Source organism: Amblyraja radiata, chromosome 12 (genome assembly GCF_010909765.2).
Source record: "Amblyraja radiata isolate CabotCenter1 chromosome 12, sAmbRad1.1.pri, whole genome shotgun sequence".
In the NCBI taxonomy this organism is placed as follows: Eukaryota; Metazoa; Chordata; class Chondrichthyes; order Rajiformes; family Rajidae; genus Amblyraja; species Amblyraja radiata.
The window spans coordinates 9432539-9454165 of record NC_045967.1 but is presented as its reverse complement, the minus strand read 5'-3'; the positions used below and the strand labels follow the sequence as shown (position 1 = coordinate 9454165).

Genomic DNA, 21627 nt, shown 5'->3' with positions numbered 1-21627 from the left:
TATCACACGAGAATGGTTGTAGGAAAAGCAAGGAGAAGCAAGTAACTCGCGTAGGATATAGAGGTTGGGGATATTGATATGGCAAAATGAAGTTAAATTGGTGGAAGTTGGATTGATAAATTGTCCAAAATCTGCCTCAAATATGGATAAATGCTCCCTTATTTGTCCTAAATAAGTCTGGAAGAATTGTGGATATTAATATAGACATGGTTCATAGCCAACTTTATGATCCAAGTCCTACCTGTACAAAGGGCAGTCTGGGAACTACTTCCAATTGTGCTATGGTTCACTTGCCTCTGACTGCAGCACATTGTGTAATGCTGAATGAATCTACTTTAATTTAAGATACACAATATAATTGCAACTTGTTTACAAATGCTTACACAATAACGAAACAATAAGAGTTCCTAAAGTGCAGAGCACATGGGGTGGTTGGACAGAAGAGTCTGAATCCACAAGTGACGTTGATGAAAGAACTGAGAGCATTGAGCAGTAACCATATGGTGCCATTTAAAAGCAAAACACAAAGTACTGGAGGAACTTAGTCTGAAGAAGAGTCCTGACCCAAAACGTCGTCTGCCCATTCCCGTTACTGATGCTCCGTGACCTTTTGAGTTTCCTCCAGCATTTTGTGTTTTACTCAAAATACCAGAATCTGCAGTTTCTTGTGACATTAACTGAAAGGTAAATGACAAAAGGTTCAGAGCCAAGCTGAGGAGAGATGTCTTCTATACAGTGAGTTATTCTTATCTGGAAGACATTTCTTTCAAGGATGGGGAGGAAGATTCACACATCATTCAAATAGGGAGTCCAATCCTGAACAGGCATGTCAAAGGTTGTCCATCCATGCTGTATCATTCTTTAATACTATGTATTTTAATTATCAATCATATTTTTGATTTTCTTTCCGTAGGATCCTGGGAGACTTCACATCAACGTAAATAGCAATGTCCATAACCAAGTAATGCTTAGGAATTGTGTTATGAGATTTCCTTTACACAAAATATTACAATTATTCTAACGTAAAATGCTTCTGGTGCTGAAAATATGAGACTCAAGCAAGAACTAATGAAAATGTACAGCAGGTTAGGAAGTGTCCAGTGGTGTGCCTCAGGGTTCGGTGTTGGGCCCATTCCTGTTTGTCATCTAAATCAATTATATGGATGAGAACGTACATGGCATGATTAGTTGATTGCAGATGACATTGAAGTGGGTAGAATTACAGATAGCGAAGATGGTTGTCAAATATTACAGCAGGACCTTAATCGGTTGGGCAGGTAGGCTGAGGAGTGGTTAATGGAGTTTAATCATATTGGGGAAATGTTGCTTGACTAATCTTCTGGAATTTTTTGAGGATATAACTAGTAGAATGGATAAGGGAGAGCCAGTGAATGTGGTGTATCTGGATTTTCAAAAAACAAGACATTAGGGTGCAAAATTAGAACATGGTATTGGGGGTAGGGTATTGACATGGATAGAGAACTGGTTGGCAGACCCTAGGAAGCAAAGAATAGGAATTAACGGGTCCTTTTCAGAATGGCAACCAGTGACTAGTGGGGTGCCGCAAGGCTCGGTGCTGGGACCCCAGTTATTTACAATATATATTAATGATTTAGACGAGGAAATTAAATGTAACATCTCCAAGTTTGTGGATGACACAAAGCTGGGTGGAAGTGTGAGCTGCGAGAAGGATGCTATGAGGCTGCAGGGTGACTTGGATAGGTTGGGTGAGTGGGCAGATGTATGGCAATGCAGTATAATTTGGATAAATGTGAGGTTATCCACTTTGGTGGCAAGAACAAGAAGGCAGATTATTATCTGAATGGTGTCAGATTAGGAAAAGGGGAAGTGCAATGAGACCTGGGTGTACTGAAAGTAAGCATGCAGTTACAGTGAGGAAAGCTAATGGCATGTTGGCCTTCATTGCGAGAGGATTTGAGTTTAGGAGCAAGGAGGTTCTACTGCAGTTGTACAGGGCCCTGGTGAGACCACACCTGGAGTATTGTGTGCAATTTTGGTCTCCTACTTTGAGGAAGGACATTATTGCTATTGAGGGCGTGCAACGTAGGTTCACCAGGTTAATTCCCGGGATGGCGGGACTGCCGTATGATGAAAGAATGGGTCGACTGGACTTGTATTCACTGGAATTTAGAAGGGTGAGAGGGGATCTTATAGAAACATATAAAATTCTTAGAGGATTGGGCAGGCTAGATGCAGGAAAAATGTTCCCGATTTTGGGGGAGTCTAGAATTAGGGGGTCACAGTTTAAGAAGTAGGACATTTAGGACTGAGATGAGGAAAAACGTTCTCACCCAGAGAGTTGTGAATCTGTGGAATTCTCTGCCACAGAAGGCAGTGGAGGCCAATTCACTGGATATTTTCAAGAGAGGGTTAGATTTAGCTCTTGGGGCTAAAGGAATCAAGGGATATGGGGAAAAAGCAGGAACGGGGTACTGATTTTAGAAGATCAGCCATGATCATATTGAATGGCGGTGCTGGTTCAAAGGGCCGAATGGCCTACTCCTTTTACGTTTCTATGCTTCTAGTGCAAGTGTTGCATTTTGGGAAATCTAACAAGGACAGGACTTGCACAGTGAATGGTAGGGCTCTGGGGAGTGCTGTATTGCTGGGGGATCTAGGAGTGCAGGTACATAGTTCCTTGAAAGTGGCGTCACAGGTAGATAGAGTGGTCATGAAGGTTTCGGCACATTGACCTTCATCAGTCAGACTATTGAATATAGAAGTTGGGAGGTTGTTACAGTCGTACAAGACATTGGTGAGGCCACATTTGTAGTATTAGGCTCAGTCTTGGCCACCCTGTTATGGGAAAGATGCTGTTAAGATGGAAAGGGTACAGGGAAAATTCACAAGGATGTTGCCAGGACTTGGGGGCCTGAGCTGTAGGGAGAGGTTGACAGGCAAATACTTTTTTCCTTGCGCGCAGGAGGATAACGGGTGATCTTGCAGAAGTGCACAAAATCATGAGAGGAATAGATATGTTAAATGTACAGTTTTTTTTTACCCAGAGTACAGAGTAGGGGAAACATGAACCAAGGGACGTAGGTTTAAGGTGAGGGGGGGAAAGATTTAGGAGCAACCTTTTACACAAAGGTAAATGGAATGAGCTGCCAGAGGAGGTAGTTGATGCAGGTACTATCACAACGTTTAAAAAATATTTGGGCATGCACATGAATAGGATTAGTTTAGAAGGATATGGGCCACAGGCAGATGGGACTAATGTAGATGGGGCATGTTGGTCAGCATGGGCATCTTGGGCCAAAGGGCCTGTTTCCACGCTGTATGACTCTATGACTCGATGACTCTGTGGATGGAGAAAAAAAGTTAATGGTTGAAGTTGAAGACCATTGCAGCATTTGAAGATCGAGTGTCAAAAGTGTTTAATCACAATATGTTCTGAAACAGAACAATGAACCATGAGCATCAACCAGTAATACTTTAGCAACATATAGAGAGATGATTAAGTACACAATCTATACACAGGTGATAGCCCTTAGCCTTTTGTTTCTGGAGTTTCTGGAGACAGGTGAATTGTTTTCAGCCTGTCCCCTGCAATAATTCTTCAACCCAAATGAAACTTTCACCAAGTGCTGAGCTTTACCCCCTCAATCCTTGGACACTCAATGCCCATCTATAGTCTTTTACAGAGTCCCATTCATTTCATCGGCTCAAGTGGTCAAATATGCCTCTGCCAATAAAATGGACTTTTTCCGATCAGTCCGAGCCCGATCAGCACTCTATTGTAAACACTTTGTCATCTTAACAATAAAGCAGATAATTTGTTGATTTCATGACAAAGTCACTACATGTAGAAGCTGCTACACCACTGTTGCTGTTCCAGTAGCAACATTCATCTGTTCCCTTCCAATTCTTCCTGCAGCAGCTCCCATCACAAGAACAATTTCTCATGGCCCCTTCTCCCCTCCAACCTAATGGCCAGACACCTAGTCTTGCAGGTCATTGTTTGCAACCTTCCTAAATAACATACAGGCAACTTTATTTTTTAATCCTTAAATAAAAGCAGTAAATCCTGGCCAGGAATATTGGGTTGTGCAGTGCCTGTAGAAAGAGAAAGAGACTTCACAGTCTGTGTCTGTTTCAATTTCCACAGGGAAGTGTCTCCCTGCTGTGTGTTTCAACATTTCTGTTTTTATTTCACATTTTTAGTGTCTGCAGTTTGTTCAATGTCTTTAACCCTTCATTTTTTTTAGTCCAGCTTCATTTATGCCTCCTAGGTATAATTGTACAACTATTCACAATCTAGGCACCCATCGCTCTCTGGGTAAACACTTAAAAGGCCACAACACCTGAAAGGCTTGGATAGCGAGGTTGTGGAGTAAATGTTTCCACTAGTGGGTGAGTCTAGGACCGCAAAATTAAAGATAGATATAGATCCTTTATTGTTATTCAGACCTTTCGGTCTGAACGAAATTATGTTGCCTGCAGTCATACACAGAATCAATAATAACAAAACATACAATAAACACAAATTAAACATCCACCACAGTGAGTTCACAAAGCACAGCCTCACTGTGATGGAGGCAAAGTCTTAGTCTCCGTCTCTTCCCTCCTTGTTCTCCCTCTGCGCTGAGGCGATCCAGGCCGAAGATGCCGCCCTCCAGTCCAGTGGAACTCCGTGGTGATGTTGCCGCCGCCGAAAGCCGGAACGCCGTCTCCGCTCCGAGACGGCCCGCCACAGCATCAGCTCCGGGCCGCCGCCCCAGCTCCGGGCCGCCGCCCCAGCTCCAGGTCCCGCAGTCTCCGCTCCAGGGGCCGCCGCCCCAGCTCCGGGTCCAGCAGTCTCCGCTCCGGGCCGCCGCCCCAGCTCCGGGCCGCCGCCCCAGCTCCGGGCCGCCGCCCCATGTCCAGGTCCCGCAGTCGCCGTTCCAGGTCCCGCAGTCTCCGCTCCGGGCAGCCGCCCCAGCTCCGGGCCGCCGCCCCAGCTCCAGGTCCCGCAGTCGCCGTTCCAGGTCCCGCAGTCTCCGCTCCGGGCAGCCGCCCCAGCTCCAGGCCGCAGGACGTTCTTTTTGGAAGGAGATGAGGAGAAATGTCTTTAGTCAGAGGGAGGTGAATCTGTGTAATTAGCTGCCACAGATGGCTGTAGAGGCCAAGTCAGTGGATTTTTTATAAGGCAGAGTTAGATAGATTTTTGATTAGTACAAGTGTCAGAGGTTATAGGGAGAAGGCAGGAGAATAATAATAATACATTTTATTTGTATAGCGCTTTTCAAGGACTCAAAGTCGCTTTACATGGTGAGTCAAGAACAAAACAAAATAAAGCAGTAAGACAGAGATGCAAAGTGGAGGGGGACAAGGGACTAAGGGTATGCAGAGGTGAAGAGATGGGTCTTGCGGCGGGACTGGAAGATGGTGAGGGACTCAGAAGTTCGGATCAATTGTGGGAGAAAGTTCCAGAGCCTGGGAGCTGCCCTGGAGAAGGCTCTGTCTCCAAAAGTGCAGAGGTTGGATTTCAGAATGGAGAGGAGACTGACTGAAATGGATCTGAGGGACCGTGAGGGTTGGTAGGGGGAGAGGAGGTCAGTGAGATAAGGGGGGGCCAAGTGGTTGAGGGCTTTGTAGGTGAGGACCAGGATTTTGTAGATGATCCGGTGGGAAATGGGAAGCCAGTGAAATTCTTTGAGGACTGGGGTGATGTGGTGCCAGGATTTGGTGTGGGTAATGAGTCGGGCGGCTGCATTCTGGACCAGTTGGAATCGGTTGATGCTGCTGGAATTAATGCCAAAGAGAAGAGAGTTACAGTAGTCCAGTCGGGAGGAGATGAAGGCATGGATGAGTCTTTCAGCAGCAGGGGGTGTGAGAGAGGGTCTGATTTTGGCAATGTTAAGGAAGTTGAGTTGCATCCAAGATTTGATCGCTGACAGGCAGGAGTTGATATGGGAGAGAGGGGGGTGGTGGGGGGACTTGGTGCTGAGATAGATCTGGGTGTCATCAGCATAGCAATGGAAGTCCAGTTTGAAGTGACAGAGTATATGACCAAGGGGGAGGATGTAGATGATGAAGAGGAGGGAACCGAGAACAGAGACTTGGGGAACGCCTTAAGTGACTGTGGCTGTAGCAGAGGTGTGGTTATGGAGAGAGATGAAGTGGGATCGGTTGGAAAGGTAGGAACGGAGCCAGCTGAGTGCAGAACCTTCAATGCCAAGGTATTTAAGTCTGGTAAGCAGGATGTTATGGTTCACGGTATCGAAGGCCGCACTCAGATCGAGGAGGATGAGGATGTTGAGGGAACCAGTGTTAGCAGAGGTGAGGAGGTCGTTGAGGACTTTGAGGAGAGCAGTTTCTGTGCTATGGAGGGGGCGAAAGCCAGATTGGAGGGGTTCGAATAGGTTATACGCAAGGAGGTGGGAATGAAGTTGTGACGCGACGATACGCTCCAGGGTTTTTGAAAGAAAGGGGAGGTTTGAGATTGGGCGGTAGTTAATGAGAGAGGAGGGATCAAGACCAGGTTTCTTTAAGATTGGTGTGACATCAGCAGTTTTGAAAGCTGAGGGGACAATTCCTTGGGACAATGAGGAGTTGAAGAGACTAATGAGGTAGGGGCAGAGAACGGGGAGGCAGGACTTCAGCAGGGGAGTGGGGAGAGGGTCGAGGGAGCAGGTAGTGGGTTTGGAAGAGCTAATGAGTTTGGAGATTTCAATAGGGGTGACCAGGTCAAACTGGGAGAGGAAGCAGTGTGGAGGAGGGGTAAGGAGGTCAGTGGAGTTGTTGAAAGGAGGGGCCTTGGTAGGTGGTGGAGTAGATGCTGGGGAGTCGGGTACAGGGGATAAAGATTGATAGATGGTGCTGATTTTGTCAGCGAAAAAGTGGAGGAATGAGTTGCAGAGAGCCGGAGTAGAGGTAGGGAGAGTGTTGGCTCGAGGCTTGAGGAGGTTGCCCACTGTGGAGAAGAGGGTTCTGTGGTTAAGGCAGGGGTCGGTGAATATGGAGAGGTAGGCAGATTTTGCAGCAGTGAGGGCATCTTTGTAGGCAGTGAGGTGGAGTTTGTAAGCTTCATGGTGAACTGTGAGAGATGATTTCTTTGTGAGTCGTTCAAGTCGGCGACCAGTCTGTTTCAGCTTACGGAGTGCAGGTGTGTACCAGGGTGAAGATGTGTTGAAAGTTACGGTTCTTGTTTTGAGGGGGGCCAGAGTGTTAAGGGAGGTAGACAAGGTGGAGTTGAGATGGTTTGTGAGATCATCAGGTGAGATGGGGGTTGAGTCCAGGGGGAGAGTGGTGGAGAGCAGGTCAGAGAGATGGTGGGAATCAATGGATTTTAGATTACGGAAGGTGATTTCTTGGAGGAAGCGGGGGCGAGGTGTCGGAGAAGGGATGGTGAACCGTATAAGCTTATGATCAGAGAGGGGGAAGAGGCATGGATGGAGGTCGAGTACCGGTTGATTTGTGGAGCAGACCAGGTCAAGGATGTGACCTTTGTCATGGGTGGGAAAGGTGACGTGCTGAGTGAGAGAGAAGTTGTCAAGTAAAAAGGCGAATTCAGATGCGAGCTTGCAGGTGGGGGAGTCCATATGAATATTTAAGTCACCAAGTAGCAGCAGACGTGGGGAGAGGGATGAGGCAAGTGTGAGGAGTTCAGTGAAGTCGGATAGGAAGGAGGGGTTTGGTTTAGGTGGCCGGTAAATGAGGATGACTGTCATGGAGGAAAGGGCTTTGAAGGCGAGGAATTCAAATGATGCTACTGGGGGGAAGGTGAGTTCAGTGATCGGAAAGTTCTGGTTGAAAATAACAGCGAGGCCACCTCCATGGCGGGAGGGGCGGAGTTTGGAGATGTAATTAAATCCAGGTGGGGATGCTTGATTGAGGGAGAAGAAGACATCGGGTTGTTGCCAGGTTTCAGTGAGTAGAAGGAAGTCCAGAGTGTTGTCAAGGATTAGTTCATGGAGGGCAAGGGCTTTGTTGTTGAGCGACCTGGTGTTGAGGAGGGCAAAGTTGGCATTGTGAGAGGGTGGAGGGATGGGGGCAGGCTGGAAAGATCTGAGGTTGTCCCAGTTGACAGTGCGTGCGGTCAGCTGGGGTGGGGGGTGACGCGGTTGAGGGGGGGCAGAGCGTGGTAGTGAGCAGATTGATGGAATGGAATGGGGGTTAGGAGGGAGAGATAGATCAGCAATGATTGAATGGTGGAGTAGACTTGAAGGGCTGAATGGCCTAATTCTACCCTCTATCGCATGACCATATGACCATATGACCTTACTTCATGAACTAAACATTATTCCCTTTATCATGTATCTGTACACTGTGGATGGCTCCATTCTAATCATGTATTGTCTTTCTGCTGACTGGTTAGCACACAACAAAAGCTTTTCACTGTACCTCGGAATACACGACAGTAAACTAAACTCAAACTAAACTGAAATAAACTAAACTAACCTTCAAGATTTGCCTCCCTGGTAAAAAGGCCCTGAGCGTCTTGTATGTAAGATTATGAGGGCCTAGATTGTCAGAACCTTTTTCCCAGGGTGGAAATGTCAAGGACTTGAACGGAAACAGTAAGGTTAGAGTGGCAAAGTTTAAAGGGGATGCGTGGGGTATGTTTTTTACAAGCAGAGTAGTGGGTGCCTGGAAGCCGCTGCCAGGGGTGGTGGTGGGTGCAGATACGATAATGGCTTTTAAGAGGCTTCTAAGAGCTCTCTCTAACTCTCTTTTGAATGCATCCAGTGAGTTGGCCGCCACTCCCCTCTGAGGCAGAGAATACCACAAATTCACAACTTTCTGGGTGAGAAAGTATTTCCTCTTCTCCATTGAGAAGAGGAAATACTCTTCTCAATGGCCTACCCCTTATTCTTAAACGGTGGCCCTTGGTGTAACGGCATATTTTCATATCTTTCAGGTAATTAGCACCCTAGCTGCTATTTGGATGAGCATGGTTGAAGGGGGTGGCTTCTAAATGCATGCAAGCTCACTCACCGAGACCGTCAGAGCTTCTTCTCAGATATGGCTTCAAAACACAGTCTTTTGATGAATAAATGGTTTATTATTAATAGAAAACTGTAAGATACATCCAAGTTTCTTCCGACTCGTTACTGCAATCTTCTTCGAACTCCAGCTTATTACTTTAGAAATTAGAAAACTCCTCGTGTCTCCGTAACACTGACATGGTCGAAGGACTGACGTTCTCCATCGTCTCTCCAAACTAATCTAAAAACTAGACTTCTGCGCAAGCATCTAAGGTCCAAACACGGCCAAAAACATGTCATAAATCCCACCCACAATATAACGGGCAGTCTAAAATTTAAAGGCACATGCCATCATCAATGACATGCAAAACAGGCCAAAGGGCCACTACACTTGGTTCTGGACTCCCCCAACATCGGGAACATGTTTCCTGCCTCTAGTGTGTCCAATTGCTTAACAATTTTATATGTTTCTATAAGATCCCCTCTCATCTTTCTAAATTCTAGTGTATACAAGCCCAGTCATTCCATTCTTTCATCATATGACAGTCCCGCAATCCCGGGAATTAACCTCGTGAACCTACGCAGCACGCCCTCAATAGCAAGGATGAACGGATACGGATCACGTGCAGGCAGAGGAGATTAGTTTAATGTCATCACATTCGGCTTGGACATTGTGGGCCAAAGGGTCTGTTGCTGACTTGTACTGTTCAATGTTGCATGTTCTAAAGGGCCTGTCTCACTTACGCGTCCTTGGCTCGCAGATTACGCGACCTCGTGGTCGCTTGAGGCGTACGGGCACTCTTTTCAGACTGAAGAAGGGTCTCGACACCAAACATCATCCATTGCTTCTCTCCAGAGATGCTGCCGGTCCCGCTGAGTTACTCCAGCCTTGTGTCCATCTTCAAATGACGTCACGTGCTCCAGACAGCTGTGCGTACGCATGTAATCGCACCCGACCTTCGCTCGACCGTCTCGGCTCAACGCGACTACGGGGTCGCGTAATTTGCGTGCCAAGGACATGTAACTGGGACAGGCCCTTAAGAGTGGTTTATTCAATGCAACATATTTTCTGATTAATGTGACATCTGAACTCGGTTTCTGCTGCATTTCAGTGAAGCGGCAGTGCAGATGCCTTTTTCCCTGAAGCATCCCAAGCCCTGTGAGGGTAAGTAGTGATCACGTATTATTTTAACCTAGAAAGTCCAGATTCCAACCACACAATTCAAGTTTCACTGCTGGTCCGACAGCTGGTTTTAGGGCTGATCACAGACCCAGTTCCAGTGGAAAGATGAAAAGCAGATTCCAAGATACAAATATATTCAAATTAATCACACGTGGAAGTATCCGAGAATAAAAATTAAAATGGATTTAAATTTGGAAACTCTTCTGAAATTCCACCAGAGAGCACCAGCAATAACGCAATGTTTTGGCTCATGGAATTGTTTGTGAAATTGATTGCAGGATAAAAAACATCAGTTGTTAATGTGCTGTCAAAACATATTTATGAAGCGAACATCTTCTAACTTAATTTATCCCAAATGTTCTTAGAATTGGAAGAAGTTGCAAAACGATGTCCAACAGTGCATGCCTGTTATAAATGTCCAATTTTATTAACATTTTCTATGTAATGCTCCTGGTTTTGCAGTAGCAACGGGGCCGGATTTACGTATAAGCTAGACAAGCTTAAGCTTAGGGCCTCGAGATCTAGGGGGGCCTACTCACCACGCTGCCTCACCGACCATCCGCCCACCGGGACCTCCTACTCTTTGCCGCTGACCCTGGCCACTCCACCGCCCTTCAGCAGCCCGCAGCTGTCGCCTTACCTGCAGCCTGGACTCAGCACCGGGCCTGAAGTTTCCACGCTGCAGATTCCCACTCCCCTGGGTTTGACTGCGCTGGGTCCTAGTGCCAGTCCCCCAAACCCTGGTAACCTCAGTGGCTGTTCCATTGGGTCTTCCCCATTCCCCTCAAACTATGTGACCCCAGCTCTTCCCCACCCACACTACAGTCCTCATACCCCCCCTCTACCCCCTGACCACCCACCATCCCTCCACCAGACATCGCCTCGGCCTCAGTCCACTCACCTGCCTTCCTCCGGCCCCAACCCCCATCCCTGCCGCAGGCCCAACACTCCAGAGATTCAAACGGCGACCAGGTAAGGCATCATCCGCTTGGCGGTGAATTCAATATGTATTTTAAAACCAACTGCTATTTGCCCTTGTGATAGAGCTTTTAGCAGAAAGTATAAGAATTCATCCGAATATTCGGGGATATAATACCAAAGACTCAAATAATAAAATTTCACTATACGCAGGCGATATACTTTTATACGTTACAAACTAGCAAACTAGTATACCAAATTTATTAAATTTAATAGAGGAATTTGGTTCTTTTTCAGGATATAGAATAAATTGGAACAAAAGTGAAATCATGACATTAAAACCTCAAGAATCGACACACCTATTAAAATTCCCCTTTAAAATTGCAACAGAAAAATTCAAGTACTTGGTTATTCAAATTACTAGAAAATATAAATCATTATTTAATGCTTACTTCATGCCTTTATTAACTAAATTGAACGCGCTGATTAAATTCTGGAAAACACTGCCGTTGTCCTTAATAGGTAGAATAAATGCTATAAAAATGATCTTTTTACCACAAATATTATACCTAATTCAATCAATACCATTATACATACCAAAACATTTCTTTAAAAAACTAGACTCTAATATTACAAACTTCATCTGGGGCTATAGATCACATAGAATTCAAAGAAAACACTTGTGTACACCCAAAGATGCTGGGGGACTTTCACTTCCGTATTTTCTGTACTACTACTGGGCAGTGCATATTAAAAATATAATCTACTGGTTGGACAGTTCTGCCCAACAGACAGAATGGATAAGAATGGAGAAAGAGGATTGTTCTCCTTTTAATGTAGGAGCGATCCTCTTCTCCCCGATAAAATTAAACAACACAATATATAAGAAGAATGCAATTATCCATAATACAATACGAATTTGGAAACAAATAAAATTAACTTTAAAATTAAGAAACCTATCACTTTTAACTCCGATAGTTAATAACCCCTCATTGAAACCATCTCTCACTGACAAAACATATAGCCATTGGGAAAGAATGGGAATTAAAAGGATCGGCGATATGTATAAAATGGGAAACCTGTTATCATTTCAACAATTACAATTAAAATACATGCTGAAAAATAACCAATATTTTAAATACCTTCAGATCCGTGACTTCCTGATAAAATATATACAAGGATACCAAACTTTAACTCTAGACTCATTGGAAGAAGCAATGAACATTAAGGCTGACTCAAGGAAATTAATATCATATTTATATAATAGCATTTTAAATATAGAATTACCATCGACAGAGGCACTTAGAGAAGATTGGGAACGAGAACTACTGATAAAAATCCCGAAAGAATTATGGGAAAAACATTTGATATATATACATAAATGTTCGATTAACGTAAGACAACTTAATTCAATTTAAAATTCTACATAGATTATATTACTCGAAAACTAGATTGAATAAATTCTATCCAAATACTTCCCCCATTTGTGACAAGTGCTTATCTCAAAATGCCACTATAACACACTCTTTTGTCTTGCATAAAACTTCATAAATTTTAGAGCGAAATCTTTGACATTTTTACAAAATTATTTAAGATAAAACTTGACCCTAACATTGAAATGATTATATTCGGATCAATGGAAGATGGGAATAAACTGAATATGTTTCAAAAATCTTTCCTTAATTATGGTTTAATAACGGCAAAAAAACATACTTCAATTTTGGAAAAATACATCCATACCAACGTTGAAAATGTGGATTTCAAACATGTCGGAAACCCCACATCTTGAAGAAATGCGACTCCTCCTAACAGACAAAGCAGACCAATTCTTAATGATTTGGTCTCCATTTATCGACTTCTTACAAGCATATGGTGCAACATAACCATAGAAATTAACTGTTTCAGGATCGGGTGAAGGGTGGTCAAGAATAATAAATTGCTATTTCTCCTTCAATCTCCTGTTTTCTATCTCTTCTTTTTCTCTCTCTATTTTCTCTCTTTTCTTCTTTCCTTCTTCTCACTATTCGGTATCACGCACTAACCCTAACCCTATTCTCTTTCTTTTCTTTCTTTTACTGCTGAAAAAAAATTAAATAAGTTGTACATAAAATGTAACATGACAATATATATTAGGTATCTACAAGATAACACATTATTGTACTTACTTCTAATAAAATTAAAAAATAAATAAATAAACAAACAAACAAACAAACAAACAAACAAATAAATAAATAGCTAAATCCAGCTGTTTAATGACAACATACAGTAGGATCTAAAAGTGTCACACTGACACTGTCGGGTAGTCATGGTCCTCTAGTCGTGGGGGTGGGGGATTGGGAGTGGGGGGGCCTGACAAGTGAAATGGCTTAGGGCCTCTCTTCATCTAAATCCGGCCCTGAGTAGCAAGCTAATTTCGTAGCCTGCATTTCTTTTTTCTACCCTAAGATTTATATCTGGGAATGAGAGGTGCATATCTTCAGTGAGACCAAAAACCAGAAGGTTTGATAGCCATATAGAACATCGACTGGGATTATGGCGTGATTCCTGGAAAATCTTTGCTGCAAATTAGATTTCCTTGAACAGAATGCTGATAATTTTCAAACTTCAGACTTAAGGAGGAATCGCACAGAAGTTGAGGCCAGATACTGGTAATTTCAGCAGGCAAATTACAGGGTGAAATTGCTGGGGTATTAAAGCTTTAATGAAATAAATTAATAGACATACCAATTAGAATGTGCCATGTGACTACCATGTAAACATTCTAAATAATCACTTATATTATGACTAGTCAACTATGTTTAAGGTTTTACTTTGTGTAGCAATGTTACAACAGTTTGAGATTTTAAAATTTTATTCCATCAGATAAAGCATAAAAAGAAGTTTAATTTGACACCTAATTCGCTTTCATATCTTCAGTATTTAAAAAGTTATGGCCATTTTCATACTCGGAAATTAGCATCTTGTTCCCTATTGCTTTTTCATTGACTTAACACAAAAGCCCATAACTTTCTTAAAAATTAAGAGAACTGAAAGAAATGTTCAGTTATTATAGATTGAAGCATTCTGAAACAAATATGAAACAATCTTACTTAGATGACTTGAAATTAAAGCATATCATTAGTTAGTTACCTAATTGTAGCTAATTACAAAATTCAATTACTAGATCTAAACATCTATCCATTTCTTAAGAATAGATTAACATTTTTAAATAGCCTAAGTGTCCAAATAACATTCACACAATAATTCACAATATAACATAATTTTTAAATCTCATTGTCATGGGTTTATAGGCCAAATGGAAGGAATTTAATGTTTAATACCTGTAAATTAATGGCCATTTAAATCAGCTTGCGAGTGGGTTTTTCTGGAACGCGATCAATAGGAACGTTGCGGTTGCGGTGATTTAGTCCCATATCTGCATCAAAAACACTGCCGGTTCGTCCGGGGAAAAAAATTACCATTTCACAACTTAAAATGTGAATTAAATGCATCTTAAGAAACACTTTTATACATATAAATAAACTACTTTCTTTTACCTGTCCCCTACGTAAAATCCGTCCCCGTTGTCGGCGTTGACGGCTTCAGAAGCTGATTTTAAAATCACTCCAGCGATGAACTTGTCGGGCGAATTTTTTTTTAAAAACACACAGAACGGCCGTCGGAACGATTCTTTAGCAAACGCTTGCACTCCAACAAAATATAATCCAGGACCAGGTAGTAAAAAACGCGTTTTAACCCCGCCCCCCCCCCCTCAAACGCGCCAAAATCGCGCACACAGCAGTGGCAGAATTGCAGCGCCGCTGAAGGTAAGTATTGTAACATACCTACTTTGTGTTTTAGTATTGCTGGCATTTAACTAAAAATCCAACTTTTCAGTCAATTTGGGAATATTGGCAACTTATTAATGGCTCCATCAAAACCATGCACCACTTTGCTTTTCACATCTCTCATTCTCAGACAGGTTGAAGAGTGATTCTTATTCTTGTTCTGGCTGACAAACCCTCCCTTGTCATGATGACAATACACTTTAATTTTTACCTTCTTGTAGACCAGGCACCAAAGACAACTGTCTAATGGTTACGTGATGAATTCTTTATGCAAGTATATAAGGACATGCTTTACATAGAATCCTGAAAATTGTTGATGGTGAAGCAGGACACGAGTTGTCAAGCAAAGGATTCTTTATTCATAATACACAGAACAGCTCCCAAAACCACAACGAGGAACACGGGCGTTCCCAACCCTATCTATACCCCAGGGGAGCCCCGTGACCTGCCTCTCCATGCCAAACCAAGTCACGTGACCCAATACCTAGAGCCGAGGGTTCGCACCATGCATGGCTAACCACCAGAGGCCACCACAATGGTTTCAAGAGGAAAAGGCTGGGATTTCCCCATAAAACTCTGGCCTTAGACCAGATAATCAGCCTTGTAATGATGTGTTGAGGGATAGTTGTTGGCCAATAATACATAGGGGGAAAACATCTTTGCTCTTCTCTACATTGGGAGTTATTTCAGTGATTTAGTAATAGTAGTAAGTTGATCTGAAAGATGACAGCTCTGTGATTGACTACTCTCTTCCCATTGCACTGGGGAACCACTTTGGATTAAGTGGTCAAATTACAAAGCAAGAGAAATTGCATGAATTCTTGAAGTGGCTGTTAGTTTCAGCTGAAGGTATAGAGCCTGTCTGACTGACAGATTAATTCACAATTGACGCTGGAGTCAGCATCTTGAGCCAGCACCTTGAACAGACTGAAACACTTGGTTTTAGTTTTAGAGATACAGCGCGGAAACAGGTCCGTTGGCCCTCCGAGCACAGCTGCCCAGCAAACATCCGTGCAATAGTTTAATCCTACGCCCTAGAGACAGTGTGGAGAACAGATACCACACTGACCGGCGATCCCCATTACAGTAGCACATAGCACTAGCAACAATTTACAATTTTTACCGAAGCCAATTGATCTACAAACCTGTACGTGTGAGGAAACAAGAGCACCCAGAGAAAACCCACGTGGTCAAGGAGAGAATGTACAAACTCCATACAGCTGCATTGTTTCTATCAAAATTGAACTGTTGATGGTATTATTTAGGCCAGAATTGTAAATTCTCCTAAAACAATGTGGGGAAGTGAAGTGGCAGCAAATTTCGGGGACAGGCACATCACAATCACAATCCTTAAACACCAGCAATGTACCAAATCCATGTTAACCATTTTTATAAATCTCTACTTTCAAAAGTGGGGCTCAGTGATTCACTCTGCTGTCAATGGCCTTCCCCTTTCCATCAGCCCATAGATACAAAGATAACAAAAGATAAAGATGCAAGGTTTGCCCAACACACTGATGTTTGCTGTTTAACAATCATCCTTCTCTGGTTGGGTTGTAACTCCCAGCAGAACCATATAACCATATAACAATTACAGCACGGAAACAGGCCATCTCGGCCCTTCTAGTCCGTGCCGAACACTTAACCTCCCCTAGTCCCATCTCCCTGCACTCAGACCATAACCCTCCATTCCTTTCCCGTCCATATAACTATCCAATTTATTTTTAAATGATAACCTTCTCAGGTTTTGTACCTCTGCTATTGTGAGGGGAAGATCACTCCAATCGACACTAATTTAAAAATTACTTTTCAATAAATGTATAACCCCCTTTTCTATCTTTGATACCTTAAGATAATACAGTTGCACGAGATATCGGCCTATCTTCTGAACTGAGGCCATTATTTTCTCTATTAAATCCTACCAGATTAATTCCTGAACGTTTCAGATCTGCCCTGTTTCTATTCTCCGTGCTCCCTGCACTATATGAGTAACATTTTCATTTGGATTAATGCAGCATTTAGAATTGAATAGAGTGCATCATAAAACATCAAATCTGTGCTTCACCAGTCTAGATGTGGAATGCAATGTTCTACTTGGATTTTCAATTTCTGCATTAGTTTTGCATTGACATTGAAAAGTGATGGGTTTCCTGCTACAAAATGTGTTGCACTAATTGAATCCAAGTTGTTTTATATTTAAGAGGCATGTTTTTCACCAGTGTGCAAGAAAACCTTAAATTTAATTTGTAATTTGTAAAAGCAGTAGTGTCGTATTGCAGTACATAATGTCCATTTCTCCTCTCCCTAAAACGAACAACTAAATAATTAATACAATCTCTCAACTTGGGATATACAACTGTTCAATGATCAATCATCGCATATTGTTAGGTATGTTATAATTAGCATATGTAATTAGTATATGTGATGTCTTGTGATGTCTTGTGCAAGTACGCATGTGCGGGGAGACTCAAGGTGGCGTCCTGGAATAAAGAAGCTTGTTAGATTACTCCCGTGTCCGAGCCTTATTAAAGTCTGTTCCAAGCATCCAAATACACAACACATATTGAGCTGACAGAAATACTTCCCCCATTTCATTCCTGGGATTTTGTTCCTGAATTCAAGTCCTCGTCAGGCTACAAAGTGACTAATTTAAGAAAACGAATCCCTTGAAAAGACCCAACTGTATTATTTAAGTCTGATGAAAACAAACTGAGGCTGGCTCTTAAGAAAGTGTATTATCAGTATAGATTGGATGCAGCACATCTTGCTGTTTTAACAAAAGTAGAGACTTAATCAGTGATTATTCTTACAAATGGAGGAAATGTGTATAGGACAGAGTGACTGGGCTGATTTATCAGATTAAAGCTGCTTGAAGAGATAATCAGTCCCAACTGGTGACAAGGCTGCTAGCAGTTAGATTCATTTTAACTGTTAGGTATGTTTTTGTGCTTTGAAGCAACATATTGTGTAGTTGTTTGAAGAATAACGTGATTTACAGTATATACTACAAAGAAATTGATGCTGTTGTATATCTTTCATCATTCTAAACGGTGCATTAAAGTTACTGTATGTGTTATATAATTTAACTAAAGTAACAAATTTATCAATAATATTGATGTATATTTCTTTTCAATGGTCTGTCACTTTCTGTAATCCATAAATGCTGTTTCTATCAGCACTGATAGCAGAGTACTCGCATACAGGACCATTCACACCTCTGATTGTATCTTTCATGGTGGCCCCTTCTTTACACAACTTGGACATAGAATATAGAACAGTACAGCACAGGAATGGTCCCTTTACCCCACAGTGTTTGTGCTGAGCATGATGCCTAGTTAAACTGATCTCATCTGCCTGTACATGATCCATATCCATCTATTCGCTGCACTCCCTCTCAAACACCACTATTGTATCTGCCTCCACTCTGTGTGTAAACCAAATCTTGCCCTGCGCATCTCCATCAAACTTTCCCCCTCTCCCCTTATTATGACCTCTTGTGTTAGACATTGCCACCCTGGGAAAACGTTTCTGACTGTCTACTCATAATATTATATACGACTATCCTAATTTAACAGTCCATAGAGGTCAAATGAAGGATAGTTACAATTCATATTATTATGCCATTCCCATTATTATGCAATTTATTTCTGCTGGTGAGACAACATTCTGAGGATTTACCAAACGCCCTGGGTTTCATAACTTCCACGGTTTGGCTGTGATTTCAAGATTGGTCCATGAGATTACCGTTCCAGCACGTCTATCTACCACCATCTCTTCTACCAAGCTGTCGAGGCCTCTACAATGATTTCCACCACTAATTATGACCATAAAGCACATTCTCTTTAATTGGTGCAGGCTGCGTTTACTCAGCAGGAGCTACCTGGAACTGGTACAATTCTCAAAATTGAGCACCCCGCAAATATGCCGAGGCAATGAAGAGCATAGTTCACGCTGTGTGCTCACTAAAATTATAATATTGACGTCACGGCTCAAATCACTTCAAGAGTCAAGAGTGTTTTATTGGCATATGTACCAACAATGGAACAAGGAGATTCCTGCTTGCAGCAGCATAACAGGATTATAAATGCAATGGATAATTTATAATAGATTTATAAAATCACAAGAGAAATAGATTGGGTAGACGCACAGAGTCTCTTGCTCAGAGTAGGAGAATTGAGAACCAGAGGACATAGGTTTAAGGTGAAGAGGAAAAGATTTAATGGGAATCTGAGGGATAACTTTTTCACACAAAAGGTGGTGGGTGCATGGAATCAGCTGTCAGAAGAAACAATTAGACTGGTACATGGATAGGTTAGGTTTAGTGGGATATGGGCCAAATGCGGGAAGGAGGGACTAGTGTTGATTGGACATGTTGGTCGGTGTGGGCAAGTTGGACTAGGAGCCTTTTTCAATGCTGTTCTATGAATCTATGACCCTATACACAAACACAAAATTCAATAAATTAATAAACACGATACTCGTGCAAAAAAAACCCCAGAAGTCCTTAGCTGAACCAGACAGTGTATAGAACTTCATCATTGAGGTTAGTGTTGTATAGTGTTATATTATTATTATTATTATTATTTTATTATTATTGTTTTTATTATTATTATTATTATTATTATTATTATTATTATTATTATTATTATTATTATTATTATTGTTATTGTTATTGTTATTGTTATTGTTATTGTTATTGTTATTATTATTATCGTTGGAAACATTAGCGATGCAGTGGTGCTGGTTTCTGACGGGCACGGTGACACCACCACACATCTCTGTCATCCATACAGCTGGCACACTGCTATTTTGTCTCTACACATGCGTCTACCATCAACGTCTTCAGCATCGTCTTGATCGACCGTCCCGGATCACGCCTTCCATGCGTGGGTTCCCACAGCACGACTTTGTTTGCTGGCATTTCTGGGTGGCGGTGGCAGCAACCAGCGAGCCTCATCCTTCTCCACCTGATCTTCTCAGTCAGAGGTGGATTCTCCCCATAGAGCTGGGTGTCGGTGACGTGGTCCCTCCAACTGACATTTTGATCTTACCAACAATTGCCGGTGCTGCCGAGCTTATAATTGTTGGGGAGAAGCTAGTTGTGAAATTGGTGGTCACGATCTTCAGTCTTTGGAACCTTCTTCCCTGATGATAGGCTTGAAGGAGAGCATGTCCAGGGTGGTGTGAGTTTTCAATGAGACTGGCTGCTTTCTTGAGGCAGCACCTCCTATTCATCCCTTTGATGGTAGGGAGGTCAGTACCTGCGATGTCTACCATTCTCTATAATCTCCTGCGTGGACAACTGCTTCAGGATCTCAACTCCCATTTTCCAGTGCTACTCAACTTGGCCTCCCTGAGGTTTCCTGCACAGAAGAAATGAGGGCATCGGCAGTTCAGCTACTCCCCATGAGGTGGCCACAGACTCTCACACTTCAGATGTTCCTCAGTGAAGCTCGTCCAGAATGAAACTCGTCCTTAGATCATCATTTTTGGAAATAAAATACTTTGATAATTAGCTCTCTCAGCCTAAGAAGGATCATTGTGTATCAACCATCCACATTAAGCAGCTGATCACCCAGGACAGGCTTTAGGTAGCATTGGACTCTACACCTACTGGTCCTGCGTAAGAGGTTAATCTGAGAAATATATAAATAATGATGCTAATTACAAACATTTTACACCAGTTTGAAGATTTTTCTTAATTAGCTTGAGGTCATTCCTTAAGGTAACAATTCCGATTCCACTCCAGCTAATTGTCTAAGAAAGGCTCAGCAGCAAAATGAATTGTATCTAAATATCTAGGGATCATATCTGCCTTTATTTCAGAAGTACTTAGTTAGCAATACTTCTGGAAAGTTAATGGAAAGAATGCGTGTTCAATTACATTGGCACTTTGCAGCCTCCTCCTAAACTACCACTCCTCGTTGGTACCCCTCGTTACTGCATGCTCCAGGATTAATCTGCCTTTTCCCAGCAGGGGAGCACCTCAAGCCCCCTGCTGTACTCACTCTATACTCATGACTGCGTAGCCGGACATAGTGCGAACTCCATCATCAAGTTCACCGACGACACCGCTGTTGTGGGACGTATCACTGATAGGGACGAGTCAGAGTATAGAAGTGAGATCGACCGATTGACCAAATGGTTCCAGCACAATAACCTGGCTCTCAACACCAGCAAAACCAAGGAACTGATTGTGGACTTTGGAAGGGGTAGGCTGGGGACTCACAGTCCAGTCCGGGTCGATGGTGAAAAGGGTCAAGAACTTTAAATTCCTGGGCGTGCATATTTCCGAAGATCTCTCCTGGTTCCAGCACACTAATGCAATTATAAAGAAAGCACATCCGCGCCTCTACTTCCTGAGAAGATTACGGAGTGTCGGTATGTCAATGAGACTGCTCTCGAACTTCTACAGGTGCACAGTAGAGAGCATGCTGACTGGTTGCATTGTGGCTTGGTTCGGCGTCTTGAGCGTCCAGGAGCGGAAAAGGCTGCAAAAAGTTGTAAACACTGCCCAGGGCATCACCGGCTCTGACCTCCCCACCATCGAGAGGATCTATCACAGTCACTGCCTAAAAAAGGCTGCCAACATCATCAAGGACCCACACCATCCTGGCCACACACTCATCTCTCCGCTGCCTTCAGGTAGAAGGTACAGGAGCCTGAAATCTGCAACATCCAGGTTCAGGTCCAGCTTCCCCACAGCCATCAGACTATTAAACACAACTTCAAACAAACTCTGAACTATAACAGCCTATTGCACTTTATC

The 21627-nt window shown here is 42.9% G+C and overlaps 1 pseudogene; it reads left to right on the top strand.

Annotated features, from left to right (window-relative positions):
* Window positions 1-21627, top strand: part of LOC116979415 — a 66128-nt pseudogene that overhangs the window by 32660 nt on the left and 11841 nt on the right.